The 25,016-nt window shown below is 54.8% G+C and overlaps 1 protein-coding gene across 2 annotated transcripts in view; it reads left to right on the forward strand.

The window, feature by feature from the left end:
• The first annotated feature begins 8,963 nt into the window (after positions 1–8,963).
• The window catches only part of RNF144A (ring finger protein 144A), a 92,131-nt gene continuing 76,078 nt past the window's right edge, over positions 8,964–25,016 (forward strand). For both annotated transcript variants that reach the window (XM_040992776.1, XM_040992777.1), the window contains exon 1: positions 8,964–9,066. The gene's annotated coding sequence lies outside the window, so the exon portion shown is untranslated. The remainder of the gene's footprint in view (positions 9,067–25,016) is intronic.

Here is a 25,016-nt window from a genome sequence, read left to right on the forward strand (position 1 = left end):
CTGAGTGGAGATGAGCTTCAAATGATGTCAGTCTCTCGGGATGCAGCAGCCAGTCATCCGATGATGCCGTAAGAGCCTGGCTCCTGTGGACAGGCAGTGAGGATGACACCTGGGCCTCCGTGGGCCACAGTGGGATCTGGCCAGCAGTCTAGGACATGGATGAGAGCAGCTGCTCTTGGCCCCATGAGCCCTGAGACCACAGGGACCTTCTGGCAGGACCAGAAGAGCTGCACTGGCTCAGACACAGCCAGGAGAGTCCCACAGCCTGCACAAGAAACAGCAGGTGCCTGCTAAGGAAGTGGCCTGAGAACTGGAGAAGGCCCAGGGGGTAGGGAAGTACGTGGGGTGCTGAGACACAAGGGCAATGTAGCTCCAGCCAGGCAGGGTCTGACACCCACCCCCTAGTCCACATCCCCCCTCTTACGGCACAGCACTCCTCCCAAGCCAGGCTTCCCTTTTGCCAGGAAGCCTTCCAGAGGCTGCTGGACTTGAACTGACCTGTACTACCGGCTCAGGCTGCCCTGGCCAGCATAGGCCACAGATGTGTCCCTCCAGGGTCTCATATGAAGGTCCATTCTACCTGGCTCCCAGCCTGTTTCCACAGAGTGGACTTGATTGGACCTTCTAGGAGCCATCTCAGCAAGCCCGACAGAAACCAGAGATGCTGCTGGAGTTGTTACCCATGGTGGTGTTACCTGGTGACACCTGCAGGGTTCCATACCAGCCATGGCAGAGCCTGGGATAACCTCACATGATCCCCTGTAAAGGCCAAAGAATCTGGGGGCATATTAGGCATCAGTCTGTCCTTGTCATGCTGTTGTGTGTGTCAGCCAACTCTGAATGTGGGTCCTGTCCAGGCAGTCTGATGTACTCCGATCCTTTCCTGCAGTGTGGGCAGCTCCCAGCCCTCGGTGCCGAGCACTGTGGAGGTGGGCGTGGACCAGGGTGGGCAGCTCCCAGCCCTCAGAGCACTGTGCTCTGTAGCAGGGGTGTGAATCAGGGTGGGCAGTTCCCAGCCCTCGGTGCCGAGCACTGTGGAGGTGGGCGTGGACTGGATGGTGGAGTTGATGCACTGCCCTGAGGAATGCTTCAGTTAGGTTTAATCCCATCCTAATCCACGGGCCATGGGAGCCTGGTAACTGCTAACAGACCCTGGTGAGTTCACACGGAGTTCACACCCGTTCTTCGTTCTTCATAGTCCAAGTTGATATTTAGGATGGAAACCCATAAACATCTCTAGACACAGTGTCAAGCCCTGATTTAAAAACAAAACAAACAAACAAACAACAACAAAAAAAAGAGTGAACAATGAAAGAGGACATTTGTGGTTTGGAGCACAATATTTACTGAACACAAGGCTTAAGTCCGTCATCAACTCATCATCGCTAATTTCCTACCTCTCACATATCAGATACTACAGGAAGGGCCAAGGAGAAAACCTAAATGTGCCACTGCTTTGCAACTCAGAATCTCAAAGTCTGGTGAAGAAAATTTTTGTGAACAAATAGATAAAACAAGTATTGTGCGTCAGTAGAAACAGCAGCAGAGTCTTTGCATAGAAAACATGGCTTTGGGAATGTAACATATAATGTTTAGATTTGATAACCCCACAGAGTTCAGCTTCCTGAAAAACGTTCGCTCTAACTGGACAAACAAGAGTCTAGTGAGGGCAGTCCCACGGCTGGTGGCTTCAGAAATGAGAGACACACATGCAAGTGACAATCAACTGGACGTGCAGAGCAGGGATGAGCCGCTAAGCACTGTGGGCCCTCATGTTGTACACACATTTCACTCTCCAGATAAATGAGCTCTGAAGGTCGGACGACCTGTAGTTTGCTGGCTTTGATTTCAAGTTTAATGCTACTGTCACTATATCCGAATCGCTTTGATTGTCTATTTTAGTGGATATGTAAAAACCACTTATGGGGGGGTTATGATGTGATGCTTCATTACATGCATGATATGTAAAATATCCAGTCAGGATTAATATACTGATTCTTCTAAGCAGTCAGTATTTCTTTACAGCCACCCTACTCTGCAGTAAGACCACAGAACTCTTAATCTCATCTAGATCCAATCTAATACTGATCTAACTAGAACTTAATACCTGCCAACCCATATAGCACGATTCTTGCAGTGAGCCAGACATTGGTTATTCATTGAAAATTGACGCATTCATTAATTAAATCAAGTGTTCATCTCAGAAAATCTGTTGATTCCTTGTAAAGAGCCAGAATAGATTCCTTCACCCAGCTCTTTCCTCATTCAGGCCATGTTGATTAAACAGCACTTCCTCACCCTTTTCTGATAAAGTGAGGCTCCCAGTGCTGGCCAACACCAAACATGAGGTTGTGCCACCACTGAGCGCAGCATCCATCCAGATGCTGGTGCAGACCTAAGGACTGACATCCTCTGTGGGCACAGCCCATCCTCATCCTGGGGAGGGAGCTGCTGCTTCCTGAAGATGCATACCCCATCTTTCCCTGGGGTACAATTCCACGGCCATGAAGGAATAACAATATATTTTAGCGGCAAGCAGGGCCCAGTGCAATGGCTCAAAGCCTAAATCACCTTGCAACTGCTGGGATACCATACGTGTGCCAGTTCATGTCCCAGCTCCCTGCTCGGGGCCTGGGAAAGCAGGAGGCAGCTCAAGCACTTGGATCCCGGACAAGCACACAGGAGTCCTGGGTGAAGCTTTTACTTCCCAATTTCAGACTGTTTCAACCCCGGGTCATTATTGCATTTGGGGAGTGAACCAGAAGATGGGCAATCTCTCCTTTCTCCTTCTCTGTAACTCTTTCAAATAAACAAATAAATAAATCTCAAAAACAAAACCCAGAGATGCAAAAATGAGACCTTAGACAGTTGAGAGGAAAGAGAACCTGGACATGCTAGCAGAGCCGGGGGGAGCTCACCATCCTGGAAGAGCCTGTGTCCTGAAAATTGAAAACTTTCCCAGGTGTGTTTGCAGGAAGCTGAAACAGAAGTGGAGCAGCTGAGAAAAGAATCATTGCTTACATGGGGTGCAGGTGGCAGCCGCACACGCTGAGCCACAGTACCTACCGCTGTTTTAGTTGACAGTGCCTGCTCTTTTCTTAGCAACTGGATAGCCTCATTGTGCATCTACAGCAAGGAAGACGGGCCATGCATGGCCTTGCCCTTGGATCCCAGAGACAGAAATAAATTTCCCACAGTGCAGCCTAGTAAACCCGGCATTGACAAGCAAGAGTGGGATGGAAGGAGGAAGGAAGGGGGAGTCAGGCTGAGCTGGAGCCTCATATATCCCCAGGAGGAGAAGGGAAAGCAAAGACGTGGGGTGCTGTGGCCCAGTATGGTCTGGGGTCATGCCTAGTGCCAGATGCACACACGTGGCTGTACAATCGGAGAGCAGCATGGGGGTGGCAGAGTAGTCAGAAGCCGAGAGGAGCCAGAGACATTTCACTGGAGGTGTGACGCTCATCTGAGGTTTGAAGTATCAGTCGTGTTCCAGGCTGCATGTGTGTGTGTATGTGAATGTGTGTGCCCAGGAACCTCTAAGGGGTCGAATAAAACTGCCTGGCTCAGAAAGGGTCTCCTCGGCCCCTCGTCCTGCTCTTGCGCTCATTGGTACCCAGACATTTCACTCTAGTCCTTCAGATCTGAACCAAGGGCGCCACAAGCCTGCTGATTCCACCAAACTGGATGAACAATGTCAGGAGACAGGCTTCTCTCCCTGCTGGGATCTTGCTGGGAGCTGGCTTCTGCATGGTGAGCTCCTTGGGCAGCTGGGCCTGTGCTGTGTGCTGTCTATTGGCTCTCACAGAAGCAAAGGGAGGCAGCAGAGCTTGGGATGGTATTGGGCGTCTGGGAGGCCTTTGGCCTAGTTGATAGGCAGGACAATAGGACAGGTGCTGACCCTGCAGGGACCAGTTCCTGGAAGCAAGGCAGCTCCCTTTGGCGGAGGAAGACTCCTGAGCCTTAGGAGCCCTAACAACTTCCTTCTGAGGCTGAGTGTGTGGCTGAGTATGGACCAAGTGCAAAAACATTCACTGTACCTGGCCAGCTAGCAGCCTTGCGCTCCACTGAACATTTCCAGCCTCTAAGACAGTGTGGCGTGTGACAACACCCGCTGGGGAAGAGCTCCAGGATCGGAGTCAGTGACCAGACTCTGTCCTGCACTCTCACTCTGCCTGTCATACCGCGGTTACTCCCAGGTTCTCCCCCGTTCCTGGCTCCTGGCTCCCGGCTCCTGGCCCCTGGCTCCTGGCTCCCGGCTCCCGGCTCCTGGCTCCTGGCCCCTGGCTCCTGGCTCCCGGCTCCCGGCTCCCGGCTCCTGGCTCCTGGCCCCTGGCCCCTGGCTCCTGGCTCCCGGCTCCCGGCTCCCGGCTCCCGGCTCCCGGCTCCCGGCTCCCTGCCTCTGCCATGCTCTCGAGTCTCTGACCACACAATCTTCTCTTTCCCTAGCCTGCTCTCGACTCTCTGTCAAGACGCAAGCGCATGTGAATTACTGCCCTTCAAAAGCCAGTGTGAGGCGAACCTGTATGTTTCAACTCCACATTCCCTTGGCATTCGTCCACCATGGGGCAGCCTGCAGAGCCAAGCTGGCTCCCTAAGGTAGTCCTTCCAGCCTGCAAAGTGCCCGGAAGACCACTGCTAAGGGGACAGGTGACAAAGAGGGCCTCGAGGGCTTCTCAGCACCCCAGTCCAGACGTGAGACTCTGCCCGCGCTCCATCAGTCACGTACGCTGGCCTGGCTGTAAGAGGCCAGGGGGCACACATGTATTTATTGAAAACTAAGCATCTGCCCAAAGGTAAATCCTTTTTGTGGATGGAACACAGTCATTTCTTCACAATGGAAGAAGCCCTGAAAAAATGTTGATGAGCCATCAAGGCCATATTGTACTGTTGCAGAAAGGCAGTGTTACGAACGAGAGGAGACTCCTGAGTCACCCCAGAGTCATGAACAATGACACTGGCAGTGACCATGGAACAGGCACCAGGCACTGGTCTCTTTCAACCTCAGGCTCTCCATTATTGAACTCAATCAATGTCTAATCCTAACACATCTATGTAGAAACCCTAGTTCTTGCATTTGAGCCATTTTGAGAGCCGAACATTTATTTCCTTCAACAAATACTTACGAAATGCTAGAGTTTGTCCTAGCAGTGTTGGCAACATTGGTTAACAAGGCAGATCACACGTACACCCTCAGATCAACACACTAACCTTTCTCCTTTGTTGCCAGCTCTCTGATGGCCTTGTCTTGGCATTTACATTTTTAGCATGACACTTATCCTCTAACTTACAGCCACGCATAGGTACCTTCCAGGAGCTCCTAGCAGTTGGTAAGGAACACAGCACCACCAGCTTGGGGGCTCACACAAATGCATTGTCTCTTAGTTCTCAAGGTGTATTCATCTCAATTTGCCAGAGAAGCAGAACGTCTGTCTACCTGCCCACAGGTGAGTGGATGTGCACGGTGTGTCACACGCACAGGTGTCTCGTGGGAACAGACTCACAGGACTGTGGAGACCTGGAAGTCCCGTGCCCTCCTCTCTTTGGGCTGGAAGCCTGCAGAGCTCCTGGCACAATCTGAGTGGAGGCCAAGGCCAGAGACAAGGGCTGAGAACAAAGGAAGTATCCCCAGGCTGCTCCAAGTCCTGGGGAGCAAATACCCAGTGACGGAGGTCTGGAGGGAGGCGGGAAAAGCTGTGTGTCCTGCTCAGGCACACAGCACGTTCATCCTTCTTCCAGGATTGTGCTCTGTTTGCACCGTCAAGGGTAGATGACACCCATGGGCAAGGCGATTCTCTTTTATTCCACTTGCTGATCCAAAGGCTAACCTGAGAAACACTGAGACACATCCCCAGAAATGCATTCCTGGCTACCTGGGCACGCCATGGCCCAGTCAAATTGGGCACAAGAAATTAGCCCTCTTAGGAGCTAGGGATCCGAGAGGCAGCGGTGGACCTTGAGGCCGGACAGGGGCATTTGCGCACGCCTCCCGTCCCTCTCCCTGCTCCAGCAGCAGGGCTGTAGTAGTATTTGCTGGGCCTCAGCTGTTCCCTGGTTTGTAGAGTCTGTCACATTCACTGCTGTTCTCCGTGTGAGTCTGAACACCTGTTGTCCTAGGACACATTAGCCAATGGGGATTTGGGACCACCCTACTCTGTTATGACCTCACCTTAAGTAGTACTATGTACAGTGATCCTATTTGCTAGTGAGGTCACTTTCCAGGATACCAGTGGCCAGGACATCAACATATGCCACTTTAGCAGACACAGCTCAACCTGTCCTTACACCACCGGAAGGATGAATTTGTGTCTTTGCTTGTACTTCCTTTTGCTTGAAGTTGCTTAAAGGTCACGTGCCATCCTAGGTGAATTCTCCACCAAAGAAGAAATGGTTCGAAAGTCAGGGTGGAACAAGACAGCAGGCTCTTTGGCGAAGGGAGGGAGAGGTCAGGACGGGGCAGCATCCCCAAGGGGGCTGCTGAGAACCACACGGACGCTGCCTGAGCCAGACACACCTGCACCTGGGAGCTGTGCACCTGGCAGACAAGCACTGTGCAGCCTGCCCCTCCTGCTTCCCGCACGAGACGGCCTTTGGCCCAGACGGGCTGAGGACAGGAGCGGTCACGGCCCACATTCCCTTCCCAGGGAAGACCTTCAGCACTCCGTGTCCCCAAGGAGAGCCAGGAGGAGCACCAACACTGACTTTCCCACAACTTGAAAGTCAAAATGAAACTTAAATCATCTTTCAAAATGAAAACGTGAGATTTTTACACTGATAGAATGTGTGATTACAAGACGATGCCCAATCCATTTTCTATATTTTTATCTGAAGCCATGGATGTGAATGTGTGGATCACCCCTCCATTCTGCACCTTGAAGGCAGACTCAAGAAGAGGTTTCCATTTTCCTAGCCTCTGGGCTCTTGGTGGCAGCCCTGGCTCCCTGCCCTACCTTCCTGGTCACACATGGTTAATCAGCAGCGAAGCTTGCTTGGTGATGCAACTGTGAGTCACTCTGCTAGACACACCAACGGTACCCTCGGTATCTCTGCCAGCGGGATCGACAGGTCAGCTCTCTAGGTCAGTCACTACACATGCAGGGGCTTGGGATGGACAGCTGCCATGATGTTTGGAAATGACCTTGAGATACTCGGCAGCTTGCTGTTAGAGTCGGGGCCCGGGGGCATGGCTGAGAGGAGATATCTCAGTCACTGTTTACTGGGTGCTTCTTATGCTCAAGGCTCTGGGAGGGTCACAGAAATGTCACATCATCATCCTGAACAGTGTGATCTGAAGACTCCAGGAATCAGAGAGCACTCTGAGCCCGAGCGTAGCAGGTGCTGCTATCCTGCAGACACCAACCACCTGCGGCAGTGGTTCCGAGTTCTCAGGGAGGCCTGAGCAGGTCGCAGCAAGGCTGTCTTTGCAGACCTGCTGCCAATGCCAATGCCGGCACCCGAACCACGATGGCATCCCCGAGAGCAGAGTGCAGTGTGAACACGCATGTCGTCATGTGAGCGCTTACAAGCCTCAAATACACAGTATCTGAGTGTTGGTTCTGCAGCTCAAGCCACTTCCTGGAGCACAGGTCTCTCTGCAGGCCCCCAGCTGCAGCTCCTCAGCCCTGGCCACTTCACCGAGCAGCACAGCTGGGAGTGTTCCTCTCAGCACCCCTGCAGCATTGGCCGACTTGCCAGTTCACAGGCACGGCCTGGGACTACGTGGGTGTGGGGGCAGACACACATGCTTCTCCCGAGCTTAGGGCTCTGTGCGGGACTGCTCCCGCACCAAGAGGCCTGGGGAGAGAGCGCTGCCACTGTGCTTCCACAACTCCTGGGACACAAATGGAGGCACCTCAACGCACCGGCTGGTTTGCATCTCCAAAGAGGGGAGTTATTTACCAAAGTAATTTCTCAGTACAGACCAGCAGATCCCCCCTCCCTCTCTCTCTCTCTATATATATATAGATGATGTGTATGTAAATCTTTTCTTTAAGACGAGGAAGTAACAGAGAAAGACAAGCCATGCAGAGTTTCAAAATAGCTACAAATATGTTGCCAGATGCTTCGGAAAAACAGGACGAAATCATGTTAGTTGACTTACTCAGTCCTTCCGAAGAGCTCCAGGAGACACTTAAAATGGCTCCCTGGCTTTTCTGGATAAGCAGGTGTGGATTACAGAGAAGTTGCTAACTTCGTGGCACCTGGCTAACAGCGCATAGCTGCAAGTCCGACCAGGCAGAGGGGCGGGCTGGCATGTTGTTAAGGGAAGATGATTTTATTGTGGGTCAAAAAGTCTGTAGGCAAGTGGAATTAAAACGCGAGTTACATGGCTGTAATAAAAGGTTTTTGAAATCCCTCTTTCCATAATATGCGTTTCCATTATCTTTTTGAAGACCCCTTTTACAGATTTGTTTTTGCATCACAGTAAGCTCACCTGGCACGGGGACAGGTAATCATCAGTCCTAGCGACTAAAGGCAGCAGCAAAAACTCGAACTTCTTCCCCAAAGGTCTTAAGAAATGCGATTTCTCTGCCTGCCCCCGGGACTCCAGCGCAGGTGGACCTCTCCTGCTCTGCCTCAGGCGTGCGAACCGCCGGGGGAGGGAGGGAAGAGTTTCCTGGCCAGGTCCTGGTGTCTACGACCCCAGGGAGGCTCTTGGAAGCCCGGGACTCGCGGGCATTCCAGCACCTGCAGTGCCCGCGGGGCTGGGTCACCCCTTTCGTCCCTGGCCTCCTCTCCTGGGGTCCCTGGGTTCCCCGTGGTCTCGTCCTCCTCGGGGCCGGCGGGCGGCAGGGGGCGCATCGCGGCGGGCGGAGCGGGGCCGAGCCTCCCGCGCGCCCGGCCCTCTGTGCGCGCTCGCGCTCCCCGCCCGCGCCGCCGCTCTCCCGGGCTGGAGGGCGGGGAGTGAATAAAGGGCGGCTCCGGGCGGGCTGTGGCGGCGCGGGCGCGGGCTGGCGGCGGCGGGCACCGGGCACCGGGCACCTCGCAGCTGCAGCCGTCGGAGCCGCGCACCGCGGCCGAGCAGGGCGCACCGCGGCCGAGCAGGGAGCCCCGGCCGCGCGGGACCAGGTAGGGTGACGCGCGCGTGCCCTTTGTGTCGGCATCACAGAAGCCGCCGGCGGCCCGGGGAGGGCGCGCGGGGCCCTGTGGGGCGAGCTTCGGGGTCGGTGGCTGCTGCTGGGCCCGGGGGTGAGAACCCCGTCTGAGCCCTCCGTGGCCCGGTCGGGATGACTCCTTCGTCCCCAGAGCCCCGGCCGGGTTGGAACCGCTCGCCACCCGCGCGCGCCATAATCCCCTGTCCCGGGTGCCTCCGGTGACCCGGGGGTCCAGCAGGCCCGCGGCCACCGTGCGATCTTGGGGCCGGGCGGTCGCTCCGGGACGCGGGAGTGTCGGATCCTGCGTCCCTGCCCGCACGCCCGGTGTGCAGCCCGCGTCCTCAGTCAGCCAGGGCCGGATAAGGGGCGCTGCCGCCGCCCAGTCCCTTGAGGAAGCCCCCGCCACTGTCCCGGATTCCCGCCACTGCAGGCGCCCCGGGTTCCGCTCCCCGGCCTCGACCCCTGCGCCTGGCTCTGGTGGTCTCCAGAAGTTCTTACATTCTGTCTTCGGTTCCATCCCCGTGCTTCCCAGTGAGTGGAAAGAAATGGCCCTTGAGCAGCTGTCCCTCTGCGTTGCGCGAGGTCGACCGCTGGCTCCACAGGGGACTTGGGCGAGGCCCGACCGCGGAGTTCCTGCGCGTGGGTCCTGTTGCCCGTGGCGCGGCCAGGTCGGGCCAGGGCGCTAGAAACGCACCGAACGCGTTGCACTAATGGCTTGCCAAAGTGAGGCCTGGGAGATGGGATCGGACACGCCCGCAGGGGTGTGTGTGTGTGTGTGGGGGGGATTAAGGCACACAGGAGATGCTTTCCTAAATAACCCGGCAGATAGAAAGCTGCGGTGTAGACGCCTGAAGGCTTCCTGGAGGGAGACAAAGGAGTGGAAAGGGTTTTTTGAGGGGGGAAGGGGGAGGGAAGAGGTGTGTGGGTGGGGCTTGTGGATGGGGTAGTTCAAGGTGGTGGCAGGGCCCTGTGTGCCAGCAGGTGGGGTAGGCTCAGACCAGGATAGGATGCATCTGGATTTGCCAGGAGTTGCCCCCTGGAGACAAGACCCAGACTTGTTTGTTTTCTCAAACTGCTCTCCCCAGATTACAGCCTGGTCTGTGACACGTTTGGGACGTGGCCTGTGACAGTCTTAATTCAATTGTTTATCTGAGAGGTGGAGACTAGGGAGAGCGCCGCTAGTTCACTCCCCAAATGTCTGCAGAGGCCAAGACTGGCTCAAACCACAGCCGGGAGCAGGTACTCAGCCTGGGTCTCCGAAGTGGGTGGGCAGCACCCAGGTTCCTAAGCCTGCCTGCCTGCTCCCAAGGTGTGCACGATTGACAGTGGAGCCAGGACTCCACGCCAGGTGCTGGGCTGCTGGGTGTGCACCCCCCAGCTGCGGGGCCCTGCTGGGCTGCTGGGTATGCACCCCCCAGCTGCGGGGCCCTGCTGGGCTGCTGGGTGTGCATCCCCCAGCTGCGGGGCCCTGCTGGGCTGCTGGGTGCTCATCCCCCAGCTGCAAGGCCCTGCTGGACTGCTGGGTATGCACCCCCCAGCTGCGGGGCCCTGCTGGGCTGCTGGGTGCGCACCCCCCAGCTGTGGGACCCTGCTGGGCTGCTGGGTGCTCATCCCCCAGCTGCAAGGCCCTGCTGGACTGCTGGGTATGCACCCCCCAGCTGCGGGACCCTGCTGGGCTGCTGGGTGCGCACCCCCCAGCTGTGGGACCCTGCTGGGCTGCTGGGTGCTCATCCCCTAGCTGCAAGGCCCTGCTGGACTGCTGGGTATGCATCCCCCAGCTGCGGGGCCCTGCTGGGCTGCTGGGTGCTCATCCCCCAGCTGCGGGGCCCTGCTGGACTACTGGGTATGCACCCCCCAGCTGCGGGGCCCTGCTGGGCTGCTGGGTGCGCACCCCCCAGCTGCGGGACCCTGCATCTACCTGCTTTTGTATGAAAGGAAGTGCGGCTGCCGAGGTCAGATGGGGTTAAGTCATGAGCTCTGAATTGCGGTCCAGGGCTTTGGGCTTGGTCCACAGCACAGGGCGCTGGAGATGGCTTTGGAGGAGAGTGAGGGCTGCACTTCATAAGGGTCAGCCTGGTGTCTTGGAAGGCCTGGTGTGGCACCATGTGGTCCCCGTGAGCACTCAGGTGAGGACCTACACTGGGGGGTTTGCACCTGTATGGAGGCACGTTTATAAACGTGGGATGGGAAATGTGCAGACTCAGCACAATTGGAGTTTTTAAGGAGGCTGTGCCAGTAGCATGGTTATCCCTGGAAGGGGAACTCATGGATGCAACCAGGAATGCGTGGTGTGGACAGCCCTGAGCGAGTGACTGAGGGAGGCAAAGTTTGAAAACGCATGGAACCCTGCCAAGTTCCTGTGTTCTGTAAACGCAACCCAGGGCCCGGGCTTGCCGTGCGGGAGCCACACTGCTGCTTGAGTATGTGTGTCTGCCGGGAATTGGTTGCGGTTTGGGCCGTTGGGAGACCTCACACTTTGTTCCCTGTGCAGCGGCAGCCACGGCGGGAGGAGCTGCGAGCTGTGAGCCACGTAGCCCTGCTGGGTCCACACGCCTTTCCCACTGTGTTTCTAAACTTGGCTCCACAGCTTCCTTTGTCCACATTCCTCCTTCCCCAGAGCCCATCTTTGCGGAGCTGGAGGAAGCCTTTCCTTGGACGTTGGGGATCACAGAACCGGTGGGCGTGCACATAGGCCCCTCACTGTGGCCAGGGGGATACCAGCTTGGTGACGAGGGGTTGGGAGCCCAGGGCGCACAGAGGGATGGAGGTTGGCAGTCTAGCTCAGCTTCAGCATTTCTGACTCGCTGAGTGGTCTCGGCTTCCCTGGGGTGGTTTAGAACCCTACGTGCTTCCCAGGCATGTGAGCAGGTAGGGTCTCCGCAGCTTCTGGGGGTGCACGTGTGCATGTTGCAAGGGTGTCAGGGGTCAGGGTTCAAGGATGGGATGGGGTGGACGGCTCATCATTACCCTGGGGAACATTCTGCCTGTGCAACCCAGCAGCTGAGGGTCGGGTACCTGACTGTGCGACTGGCAGCGTTGTTTGAGGTCATTGTTTCTGAGACCAGCCTCCTCCCTGTTTCTGCCTTGCTGATATAAAGGAGTAGCTTTTCTTAATGAGGTGAGGAAGTTAAATCAAAGGGGTTGCTCCTTTGCCTGCTAGTTGGCAACACTGAAGGGCACTGCTTTTTAAGATTGCCTGGGTTCTTTATCTCCTTGGGTGGCACCAGCTCCTTCAGGATAAAATCAAGCTTGGGCCCAGATACTTGCCCTGATCCAGGAATAAAAATGCCCCTTCTTCAGTCATATTTTAGAACAGAGTTTTGCAGGACTGCTTGCTGAATGCAAATCTTTGCAAGAAAAAGCACGAAGAGTGGCTTTTCTCAGCTGGAATGAGTGGTTTGTTGTTGCTAACAGTCTCCAACTTCCTGGATCTAAAATTTGGATTGGAATGTGCTTCCAGAATGTTCTCTGGGCCTGGGAGAAGAGTCTTCTCTAAGGAACAGGTTTACAAGCTGGCTGCAGTGTTTCTAGAAGAGTCGGTTCCTCAACGTTGTGAAGAGGTTTGCCAGCCTGTTTCATTATCTCTGGTGTCTTTGGGCCTGGAAGCGGAACAGACTGGTTCAAGTCCGTTAAGCGTTTCTCAGGCAGCTGGCACTGCTCATGCGTGCCTTGCATGGATTATGGTAGATGAGGTTTTTACTTGGCCTTGCCGGGCAAGTGCACACCTCTGCCCTCAACTGACAGGTGATGATGCTCAACCAGGGTCGCCTAAATGTGAGTGTTGAAGGCTGGCTTTGAGCTCTGAGGCCTGCATACAGTGACAGGGTCCATGACCTTGAGCACTCTACAGTCCAGCCCCAAGCTGGAAGCAAAAACATCCCCAGACTATCGAAGCAGCAGGGCCAGTAGGAGCAGGGAGGGGATGCCTGCTCAGCCCAGGTGGGGCGTCTGCTGTGTGTGATGCACTGGAACTAGCCAGGCCAGTGAGGGGGCAAGATCGAAGTGCCACGTGGGAACAGTGGGCAGCAGCATGAAGTCAGCGGGGATTTCAGCTCCTGGGCTCTTTGCTGCTGATGCATTCAGGTGGGGCTGGCTGTCCAGGTATCTTCTGGAAGATCTCCTGGATGTACTGGTGTTTGTGTTATTTCCTTTCAGAGCCTCTTTCTCTGTATTCCCTCCAGCTCCTCGTCGTGGAGAAGGGAGTGCCAGAAGGTGCGGAATGTCTGCCCTCTGCACCGTGCGGGCACACTGTGTGCCAGTCCCGAGTGGTCTCAGGGACTGCTGGCCTTCTCCCTGGCCAGCACTCACCTGTTGCCCTCAGCTACAGGCCAGCTTGGGCGTTGACACAGAGGTGCAGGTTGGGACTTGTGTTCATCGTGACACAGCCCTGCAGGCTGAGTGCCCAGCAAGGGAGCCAAAGGCAGCATTCCCGTCAGAGTGGAGGTGTTCAGCTCTGTGCGAAGGGTTTCTGATCACACAGTGCTTTGGGTCTCTTCTGGGGATGTGCTCAAGCCTTAGCAGTTTGTGTAACTGGGAATACTTGCAGACTGCATAAAGCTGTTCTTCGAGCTTTTCTTTGCAGCAGGATGACAGGTGTGCTGCGTGTCAGGGTCACTTGGAGGGAGGCATCATGCAAGACACATTGAACTAGGATGTGGCTCAGGCTGCCCCTGGTGCCCCCACCGCGCTGGTGCGCTTCCCTGGGCACCTGGTGCAATCCTGGTATCCACACCTCGGCCTGCCCTCTGTGACTGCCTCATCCGTAGCAGCTTCCCTAACATTGCAGAGTGGACTCTGGGCTTCTGCACCCCACTGGCCTCTGGCCACCCTTTGCCCACTGCTAAAGGAAGCAAGGCGTCCATCTTCCCTGTCTCTGCTTGACTTGTGGGGTGCCGAGAGGGGTCCTTCACGGTCTTCTTGGCATGCTAGTGTCCCTTAGCCTTCCTCTGTCTATCCCAAGGCCTCTGGCATCCCCTTTGCTTCTTGGGGCCCTCGTGTTTCCTGGATCAAGCGTTCTAGAGTACTCGGTGGGCCCTCGCCCTGTCCATCCAGAGCTGCCATCCGGGCAGCCACCAGCTCACACCTGGGGGTGTTCTCCCCTTGTCCTGTGCCAAAACCCTGATGGTTCTCGTTGGCCCAGCACCTGCTGCCTCCTCCCCAGAGCCCTGGAATGCTGCTGGGGCACACGGCAGAGGTGTGCTTGTCTGCTCTTAGTGTCTGACAGCTGTGACATGGAGGTGCACAGCGTGCTCACAGGGTCTAATGTCCTCTCCCCACTCCTCAACCGCAGTGCTTCTCACCCCCAGGTGCTTCCATAGCAACTTCTTTTCACAATTCTGGTTGCATTTGAAACTCACTAATTTTAGGGATTTATGTAACTGTCTTATTTTCTCTGCTAAGCTGTAAGATACGCCAAGGTAGGCACTTCTTCATCATTGTATTCCCCTGGGTGCCTGTTCTGCTGTCTTTGAATGAGTGTTCTCAATACGATTGCATGATGGAGAAACCCAGAGCTAGATATGTGTGTGTGATCTCGGGCAGTGAGTCCTTGAAGGCGTGGGAGAAGAGATTGCATGTCCTGCCCTGATGGGAGCCCGCTGGGAGACATGGGTTTTTCTTTGGCCAACGTCAGGCCCCTGAGCTCTAAGACACCCCTGGTGGGGAGTTGGGTGGCAATGTTTGGGGTTAGAGGAAGGATCACAGCTGCAGCCCTGGTGGCCCAGAATGAGAGGAGGAAGCCTGGGGGTCCTGGTAGCATGGTGGGTGCTTGGTGGGCACAGTTGTGCTTGTGGGGTGGGTGCTGTAGTTGATATGGCAGGGGACGCAATGGTAGGCACTGTGGTGGATATGGTGATGAGGGCCATGTTGGGCACTGTGGTGGGTGAGGTGGAGGGCCCAGGGGAGGGTGATAACATCATGGGTACCATGATGGGTAACTCCAGAGGTGCTGTAGTGGGTACCATAGCAGGTGAATTGGTTGTGCACATAGCACGTAAGCCAGTTGCGATAGAATGGGCCACTGATTAGGGCGATGGTTTCACTTTCTGGACGTCCTTCAGTGGTAGCACAGTGGGATGTGCACAGAATGATGGACGGGCCTGTCCCTGTGATGTCCCTGGGTGTGTGCTGAGGTGACAGCATAGGCTCACCCAGACATGTTTTGCCAGAATTCCAGGGAGTGGTTGATGGTTGGGGTTGAGGATACAGGAGCTGGAACAAAAGGAGCATTGTAGGGCAAGCAGGAATCAGTTCTGACGGAAAGGAGGATAAGGGGCTGGAATGGGAGGTGGGGCTGCCTCATTCTTGTCAGAATGGAGTTTTCCTTGAAAGAGTGGAAAAGGCACCAGGGCCTTGCTTGGTGTGGCTCTCACACTTGGAGCTAAGGACGTGCAGGAGCCTCTGTACAGCATGCACGGAGGGGCACCCCGTGTTCCAGACATTCTCTGACTTGGAGCTCCCATTCTCCCCTGGAGCGTATCTCCATTGTGCATCCCCACGTCCCATCCTGGGGGTGCTCCAAGGGAGGCCCACAGAGGTCTCTGCTGAACCTTCTCGCTGAGCAGCTGAGGGCAAAGAGCGGGACCTGGCACCCTCTTCCTGAAGGCTCTTGCATTATCTCTTGCAAGTGGGTGGAGTGAAGTGACGGGGTGCAGTTCCTGAAGGCCAGGGAGCTCCAGAAGAGGAGCTGGGGGCTGAGGAGGAGCTGGGTGTCTGCATTTCCTGCTTCTCTCTGACAGCTAGGGATCTCAGTGCTGTGTGCCGAGGGGACAGAGCTTGCACTCTGCTCACATGACAGCACCCCTCTCCCTTGCTTCCTTCCTCTTTATGTCTCAATGAGGCATTAACTACGGCCCCTTCCAGCTCCAATGTGCCTGTCTTCATGTCAGCGTGACCACACCCCCTTCCCAGCTTCATGAACCTGTCTTCATATCAGCGTGACCACACCCATTCCAGCTCCGTGAACCTATCTGCATGTCAGCGTGACCACACCCCTTCCTGCTCTGTGAACCTGTCTGCATGTCAGCGTGACCACACCCCCTTCCCAGCTTCATGAACCTGTCTTCATGTCAGCGTGACCACACCCATTCCAGCTCCATGAACCTATCTGCATGTCAGCGTGACTACACCCGTTCCAGCTCCATGAACCTATCTGCATGTCAGCGTGACCACACCCCTTCCTGCTCTGTGAACCTGTCTTCATGTCAGCGTGACCACACCCGTTCCAGCTCCATGAACCTATCTGCATGTCAGCGTGACTACACCCGTTCCAGCTCCATGAACCTATCTGCATGTCAGCGTGACCACACCCCTTCCTGCTCTGTGAACCTGTCTTCATGTCAGCGTGACCACACCCGTTCCAGCTCCATGAACCTATCTGCATGTCAGCGTGACCACACCCCTTCCTGCTCTGTGAACCTGTCTGCATGTCAGCATGGCCACCACCCCTTCCCAGCCCCATGAGCCTGTCTGCATGTCAGCGTGACCACACCCCATCCCAGCTTGACCCTTGTGTTTTGTCCTGATGGCTGCCCTCTTGGCTCCATGAGATGGCCAGACATGGACAGATGTGATGTAGGATTTCCTGTATCACCTGGGACAGAAGCAGACAGGAAGCCAAGTCTAGGTAGTAAAGTAGTGGCAGGTTCCGAGTCCAGGGTCCAGGTGGATGTGTCACTGTAGTTGCTGTCTTCATGTGACTGCCTTCTTTCTTTGTCCCCGTCTCTGTCACTTTTCAAAAGGCACCTATACTTTGGATCAGGGCCTGCTCTGTTGAGCTCACCTTCTTTCAATTCACCTGCAAAGAACCCACCCCATAGAATCCCATTAACAAGTAGCAAGAATTCAGGCCAGAACACACACCCGTGTTGGTCAGTGTGTGTCCCTGGAGCACAGGGGTATGCCCCCGTGTCGGTCAGTGTGTGTCCCTGGAGCAGACAGGTGTGTCCCTGTGTCGGTCAGTGTGTGTCCCTGGAGCAGACAGGTGTGTCCCTGTGTTGGTCAGTGTGTGTCCCTGGAGCAGACAGGTGTGTCCCTGTGTTGGTCAGTGTGTGTCCCTGGAGCAGACAGGTGTGTCCCTGTGTCGGTCAGTGTGTGTCCCTGGAGCAGACAGGTGTGTCCCTGTGTCGGTCAGTGTGTGTCCCTGGAGCAGACAGATGTGTCCCTGTGTTGGTCAGTGTGTGTCCCTGGAGCAGACAGGTGTGTCCCTGTGTCGGTCAGTGTGTGTCCCTGGAGCAGACAGGTGTGTCCCTGTGTCGGTCAGTGTGTGTCCCTGGAGCAGACAGGTGTGTCCCTGTGTTGGTCAGTGTGTGTCCTTAGAGCAGACAGATGTGTCCCTGTGTCGGTCAGTGTGTGTCCCTGTGTCGGTCAGTGTGTGTCCCTGTGTCGGTCAGTGTGTGTCCCTGGAGCAGACAGGTGTGTCCCTGTGTCGGTCAGTGTGTCCCTGGAGCAGACAGGTGTGTCCCTGTGTTGGTCAGTGTGTGTCCCTGTGTTGGTCAGTGTGTGTCCTTAGAGCAGACAGATGTGGCCCTGTGTCGGTCAGTGTGTGTCCCTGGAGCAGACAGATGTGTCCCTGTGTTGGTCAGTGTGTGTCCCTGTGTCGGTCAGTGTGTGTCCCTGGAGCACAGGGGTATGTCCCCGTGTCGGTCAGTGTGTGTCCCTGGAGCAGACAGATGTGTCCCTGTGTTGGTCAGTGTGTGTCCCTGGAGCAGACAGGTATGCCCCCGTGTCGGTCAGTGTGTGTCCCTGGAGCAGACAGGTGTGTCCCTGTGTCGGTCAGTGTGTGTCCCTGGAGCAGACAGGTGTGTCCCTGTGTTGGTCAGTGTGTGTCCCTGGAGCAGACAGGTGTGTCCCTGTGTCGGTCAGTGTGTGTCCCTGGAGCAGACAGGTGTGTCCCTGTGTCGGTCAGTGTGTGTCCCTGGAGCAGACAGGTGTGTCCCTGTGTTGGTCAGTGTGTGTCCCTGGAGCAGACAGGTGTGTCCCTGTGTCGGTCAGTGTGTGTCCCTGGAGCAGACAGGTGTGTCCCTGTGTTGGTCAGTGTGTGTCCCTGGAGCAGACAGGTGTGTCCCTGTGTCGGTCAGTGTGTGTCCCTGGAGCAGACAGGTGTGTCCCTGTGTCGGTCAGTGTGTGTCCCTGGAGCAGACAGATGTGTCCCTGTGTTGGTCAGTGTGTGTCCCTGGAGCAGACAGGTGTGTCCCTGTGTCGGTCAGTGTGTGTCCCTGGAGCAGACAGGTGTGTCCCTGTGTCGGTCAGTGTGTGTCCCTGGAGCAGACAGGTGTGTCCCTGTGTCGGTCAGTGTGTGTCCCTGGAGCAGACAGGTGTGTCCCTGTGTTGGTCAGTGTGTGTCCTTAGAGCAGACAGATGTGTCCCTGTGTCGGTCAGTGTGTGTCCCTGTGTCGGTCAGTGTGTGTCCCTGTGTCGGTCAGTGTGTGTCCCTGGAGCAGACAGGTGTGTCCCTGTGTCGGTCAGTGTGTCCCTGGAGCAGACAGGTGTGTCCCTGTGTTGGTCAGTGTGTGTCCCTGTGTTGGTCAGTGTGTGTCCTTAGAGCAGACAGATGTGTCCCTGTGTCGGTCAGTGTGTGTCCCTGTGTCGGTCAGTGTGTGTCCCTGTGTCGGTCAGTGTGTGTCCCTGGAGCAGACAGGTGTGTCCCTGTGTCGGTCAGTGTGTCCCTGGAGCAGACAGGTGTGTCCCTGTGTTGGTCAGTGTGTGTCCCTGTGTTGGTCAGTGTGTGTCCTTAGAGCAGACAGATGTGGCCCTGTGTCGGTCAGTGTGTGTCCCTGGAGCAGACAGATGTGTCCCTGTGTTGGTCAGTGTGTGTCCCTGTGTCGGTCAGTGTGTGTCCCTGGAGCACAGGGGTATGTCCCCGTGTCGGTCAGTGTGTTTCCCTGGAGCAGACAGATGTGTCCCTGTGTTGGTCAGTGTGTGTCCCTGGAGCAGACAGGTATGCCCCCGTGTCGGTCAGTGTGTGTCCCTGGAGCAGACAGATGTGTCCCTGTGTCGGTCAGTGTGTGTCCCTGGAGCAGACAGGTGTGTCCCTGTGTTGGTCAGTGTGTGTCCCTGGAGCAGACAGGTGTGTCCCTGTGTCGGTCAGTGTGTGTCCCTGGAGCAGACAGGTGTGTCCCTGTGTTGGTCAGTGTGTGTCCTTAGAGCAGACAGATGTGTCCCTGTGTCGGTCAGTGTGTGTCCCTGTGTCGGTCAGTGTGTGTCCCTGTGTCGGTCAGTGTGTGTCCCTGGAGCAGACAGGTGTGTCCCTGTGTCGGTCAGTGTGTCCCTGGAGCAGACAGGTGTGTCCCTGTGTTGGTCAGTGTGTGTCCCTGTGTTGGTCAGTGTGTGTCCTTAGAGCAGACAGATGTGGCCCTGTGTTGGTCAGTGTGTGTCCTTAGAGCAGACAGATGTGTCCCTGTGTCGGTCAGTGTGTGTCCCTGTGTCGGTCAGTGTGTGTCCCTGTGTCGGTCAGTGTGTGTCCCTGGAGCAGACAGGTGTGTCCCTGTGTCGGTCAGTGTGTCCCTGGAGCAGACAGGTGTGTCCCTGTGTTGGTCAGTGTGTGTCCCTGTGTTGGTCAGTGTGTGTCCTTAGAGCAGACAGATGTGGCCCTGTGTCGGTCAGTGTGTGTCCCTGGAGCAGACAGATGTGTCCCTGTGTTGGTCAGTGTGTGTCCCTGTGTCGGTCAGTGTGTGTCCCTGGAGCACAGGGGTATGTCCCCGTGTCGGTCAGTGTGTTTCCCTGGAGCAGACAGATGTGTCCCTGTGTTGGTCAGTGTGTGTCCCTGGAGCAGACAGGTATGCCCCCGTGTCGGTCAGTGTGTGTCCCTGGAGCAGACAGATGTGTCCCTGTGTCGGTCAGTGTGTGTCCCTGGAGCAGACAGGTGTGTCCCTGTGTTGGTCAGTGTGTGTCCCTGGAGCAGACAGGTGTGTCCCTGTGTCGGTCAGTGTGTGTCCCTGGAGCAGACAGGTGTGTCCCTGTGTCGGTCAGTGTGTGTCCCTGGAGCAGACAGGTGTGTCCCTGTGTTGGTCAGTGTGTGTCCCTGGAGCAGACAGGTGTGTCCCTGTGTCGGTCAGTGTGTGTCCCTGGAGCAGACAGGTGTGTCCCTGTGTTGGTCAGTGTGTGTCCCTGGAGCAGACAGATGTGGCCCTGTGTCGGTCAGTGTGTGTCCCCAGGCCTAGGTACCCAGTAGCAGGAAGGTGTGCAGGCAGGCGGCTGTGGAACTGACGGCTGCTCTGTGTTATCACTGAGAGCCATGGCCTTGTTTTTCCTGTGCCCCGTGAGTTGTTCTCTGCCTGTCATGCAGGTTGCCCTGTGCCCAGTGTGGCCGGCAGAGCTGCAGAGTCATATCTGTGTTTATGGCAGCGAGGCAGGTGCCAGAGAAGGTGTTAGGTGCAGCTGCCCTCTTTTATCTGGAAGGAATCAGGTTGTCTGAAATAGGTGGCTCTGAGGAGGGCACTGTGGCTCCGGCTGTGCTGTGGGTACAATCCTCGGAGTGAGACAAGGGGAGGAAGTGGGAGCTGCCGGGCAGCACTGGGCAGCAGCTGGCCCTGGAGGACTGGGAGAGATCGGGCAGTCGGCAGCTGCATGGTGCCACGGTGCCCGTCATGCCTTCCCTCCTCCCACCTGCTGCTCCTGGAAAAGCAGGCACCCACATGTGACAGGGTCCGGATCGTGTGCATGTGGCTGATGTGGCACTCTGCACTCCGGTAACTTCTGTGTACAGAGCATTGCGTGGGGTGTGGCCAGAGCTGACAAGCCCCAGCCCTGCCTGATAGTTGGTGAACTTCCGGTACTTGCACATAGTAGAGACTCAGCCCCTGGGTGCTGGCCTGAGCTGCATCTTTCCCTTCAAGGGCAGGCGAGTCAGAAACATCCACAGGTGCGTGTTGTAACAGTCACAAGTGGATGTCCTTGTCATCTGTGCTGTTATAACGCGAGCAGTGGGAGCACAGAGCAGCCCCTGCTGCCCAGCCTCATGCCTGCCTATGTCTTCTACTCCTTGTAAAGCAGATGGATACCCACAGTCACTCAAGGATTTGCTCATGTTGCGTCAACACTGCAGGCTGTGCGTGGTGCTCTGAAGTGCACACGTGGGTGCCTTGCAGGAGGACCCGTCTCTGTTGCTCCTGACATGGCTGTAGGTCCTGTCCATGCTCCGGGTACTTGCTCTCCTTTGGTCCACAGTTTCTGGACGGTGACCTTGTTTTCTCCCAGTACCCAGTCATGTGGAGCCAGGCCAGCCTTGCCCCAGAGGAGCCGCTCAACTGTGTGTGCCAAGGGACTGCAGAGGTCCCCGGCTGGGTCCTGCCAGCCTGGCAGATGAGGGCTGTTTTTCTGCGGGTGGACAGGACTTCCTGTGCACACAGCCAGCTGGAAGGCAGCACTGTGTTGGGGACCTGCTGTCCAGCGTGGAAGCTCCTGACTTATTAAGGATCTGGATCCCTGGAACCCTGGCCATTTCTCCTCTTAACTATGATTTAAGTAAATTTCAAAGATCTGATGTGGAAAATAGAATGCAAAGAACTTAGCCATTTAAAAAAAATATTTTATTTTTGAGAAAGTAGAACTCCCATCTGCTGTTTCACTTTGCAAATATCTGACATGGCAGAAGCTGGGTTGGACCCTAACCGAGGAGCAGAGACTCGATGTGGTCCCTCCTGTGGGTGGCACGGATCCAGTTATGCGAGCCAGGACTCACTGGTGTGAGATGTGGGTGTTGTGACTGCAATGTCGACCACCTGTCCCCAGGAATAAGTTTTATATGGATTATATATTGACGTTGTAGTTTTGCTCCGTTGAGGTAAAGTGTATTAATAAATCCATTGCCCTGTACTTTAAATAATGTGAATACCACAGAATTCAGAACGTATTTATGTTGGGTGGGCATTTGGCCTACCAGGTAAGACGCCCAAGTCCCACGATGTAGTGCCTGGATTCAGATCCCGGCTCTACTCCCGATCCTGTTTCAGATCCTGGGAAATAGCAGATGATTGCTGAATTAGCTGAGTCCCTGTTATCCACACCAGAGACCTTAATTGGTTTCCTGGATCCCACTTCATCCTGACCCAGCTCTGGCCATTGTGAGTGACTGTGGAGTTTATCAGCAAAAGGGAATGCATCTCTGTCTCTCTCTCTCCCTCTGTCTCTCTCTCTCTCCCTCTGTCTCTCCCTCTCTCTCCCTCCTCTTTGTCTCCCCCTCTCTCCTCTCCCGCCACCTCTATCTTAAGGAAAGAGTACAGAAAATGCCTCAACGTTCCCCTTCCCTGCGTGCAGATGTTGTGGTATGCAGGGACTTGGAGGAGCCTAGTTTCTTTCCAGGCCAGTGTCCCTTCTTGACCCACTCTGCCAGAACCAGGAGGCACTTTGGCAGCAATTTGAGACCTGGCTTGTGCGGCACTGTTCCATGTCTGCGTGTCCAGCACATGAAACCTCCTCCTCTCTCCTTCCCGCTTGCCAGCTCCACCAACAGGGATACTACCCCTCTGAGCTGCCTGCCTCTCCCCTCCTCCTGGCAAGTTGCATTTCAGATCTACATGTTTGCTTGTTTAATTGCTCTGTTATTTCTCCTGCATCTTCAAAGCCACTCGCTTCCTCTGGCTTGTTTCCCAATAGCCTGCTTTGCTGCCTGCTGTTCCCTGAGGCTGGGTAGTGCTGGATCCTCTACCCATCACTTGTTCCTGCACCCCAGTCTGGTCTCCGTGCGTTCTGATGCACACCTGATCTTCTCTACAGACCAAAAACTGACTCCTCTTCTTGCTGCCTGGCATCGCAGGCTACCTGAGTGCCCAGCGTGTGTCTGGTGTATGAAGGGGGCAACCTGGGAGGATGCATGCTCCCTTGACTCCTGGGATGCAGCATGCCTGGTTGCAGTAGCTAGCTCTGAGCTTTGCTTAGTGGTCCATTCCTTAGTCCTGGCACAACATGTTAACTCCAGAGATGAAAAAGCAGCAGAATGGATGTGAACCTGCGTGTGACGTGATGCTGTGGCTCGTGGGGGGTTAGATGTGGGAATAATTACTGGGGCTTGAAGTGCTGCTTGGGGTTTGACCTGCTGCGAGATGAGGCCCCTGGAAATAGCAGGTGCAAGGGTGAAGTCCAGCTCCCCTTTCAGCTTCTCCCCTGCAAGACCATGACTCGGAGAGTGCCGTGCACCCGTTCCATATGCAAGGGGTAGGTGGGTACCTGCTGAGCTGCAGGAGCAGAGGGATGGGTTTTGCTGAGCTTGAATCTTCAGCACAATACCTGGGCCACTAAGCTACAGTGCTGAACTCTTAACCCAGTACGTTGTCTTCTAAAATAAAGGCCATAGATCCTACCTGGATTCTGTTTTCTCTTTTCTGAAATATCACTGTATGGTGGTTTTTAAAACTGTTCACCTCTGTAAACTGATTCCTAATGATAAACACCTTTAGCAGAGCTGCTGATAAAGATAATCATGCAGGGGTAGGCCTGGTAGAACGTGGTTTAAGTGACCGCGTGGGACACACACATCCCGTAGCAGAGTCCCTGAATCACATCCTGGCTGCTCTGCTTCTGGTTTAGCTTCCTGCTAGTGTGTATCTCAGGAGGCTCAGAGGCTCTGCCATGCGTGCGGGTGGCCTAGACTGACTTCCAGGCTCTGGCTTTGGCCTGGCCCAGTAGTGGCAACCTTGGACATTTGGGGAGTGAGCCATGAGCAGGTCTCTCTCTTCCTCCCCTCCCCTCCCCTCCCCTCTCCTCCCCTCTCCTCTCCTTTCCCCTTCCCTCCCCTCCCCTCCCCTCCCCTCCCCTCCCCTCCCTGTGGGGAACCATGCAGTTGGGTCGGATGGCATGGGTGTGTGATGAGCACCGCTCCTCAGTTAGCAAGGCTGCGAGGAGTTTCTGGCTGCGTGGCAAGGCCCTGCAGAATGTCTCTGGTCACCTCATTGCTGCCTCACCCATTGTGTGGAACTCAATCACCTCTCTGATGTTTCATAGAATTCTTCTGAGGTGTTGTTGTTGTTGTTTTTCTGCTAATGTGAAGTGATTCCTGTAACTGGTATGACACCTCAAATTGATCAATCATGTTATGATAAAAACACCTATAGTAACGTAAAACACCTATAGTAACGTAAGTGACACACAGCCAAAAGTATACAATAGTACAATTGAGCCCACGATGTTTCCAAACATCCTGTTATGTGTCCTGGAGTTTGCCCTAGTATAAGTAATGTTTTCCTGAAGAAATGGCTTGATAATATCCTGGAATAGATGGCAATCATGGAGGTACAAAGAGTTTGTTTACCATACACCTCGAACTGTTACAACACATGATATGGTGCATTTTAGTTTCTTACCACAAGAAAGCAAAAGATGGGGCATCTTCTAAAAGGAAACAAAACAAAAGCCCCTCAAAATGGCTTAAAATCTCAATCTTATACTGGCACTTATTTTGATAAACTGTTTTCTTTCCCTAAATATTTCTATCTTATATTGGCACTTATATTTAGGGAAAAAAAATAGTTTATATAGATGAAAGGAAGTTTCTTGTAAAGGCCCTCTGTTTGTAGATTGGCTGAGCTGCCTTGATCCCTTTCACTGCCCTTTAACAAAAGAATGAAAAACAATTGAATCAGCACTAGGTGAAGGTGACCGTAATTAATGCATGATTTGATTATAAGATTTAGCAAAGAATCTGTTATATGCTTTTATAAAATCCTTTCATTTATGATCTTTTAATTCTGTACTCTTAATATTTTAGGCAATATTAGTTTGATTGTGTTTAGTAAAAGTTGATTTTGAGTATAAGTAAACCACTTGTCACTAGTAAAGCACTATGTAACCACATGTGCTGCCAACCTTGGAGTTCCTGGCTTCAGCCAGGTGAGTGCAGGTTTCAATGAGTAATGGTTTGTTGAAAATATTTTCCTCAGGATTGTTTTTTTGTATTCTCTTAACCATGAAGTAAAAATGAAACAATTGGAT

This window comes from Ochotona curzoniae, unplaced genomic scaffold, assembly GCF_017591425.1.
Source record: "Ochotona curzoniae isolate NIBS_2020 unplaced genomic scaffold, NIBS_Ocur_1.0 contig_883, whole genome shotgun sequence".
Lineage (NCBI taxonomy): Eukaryota > Metazoa > Chordata > Mammalia > Lagomorpha > Ochotonidae > Ochotona > Ochotona curzoniae.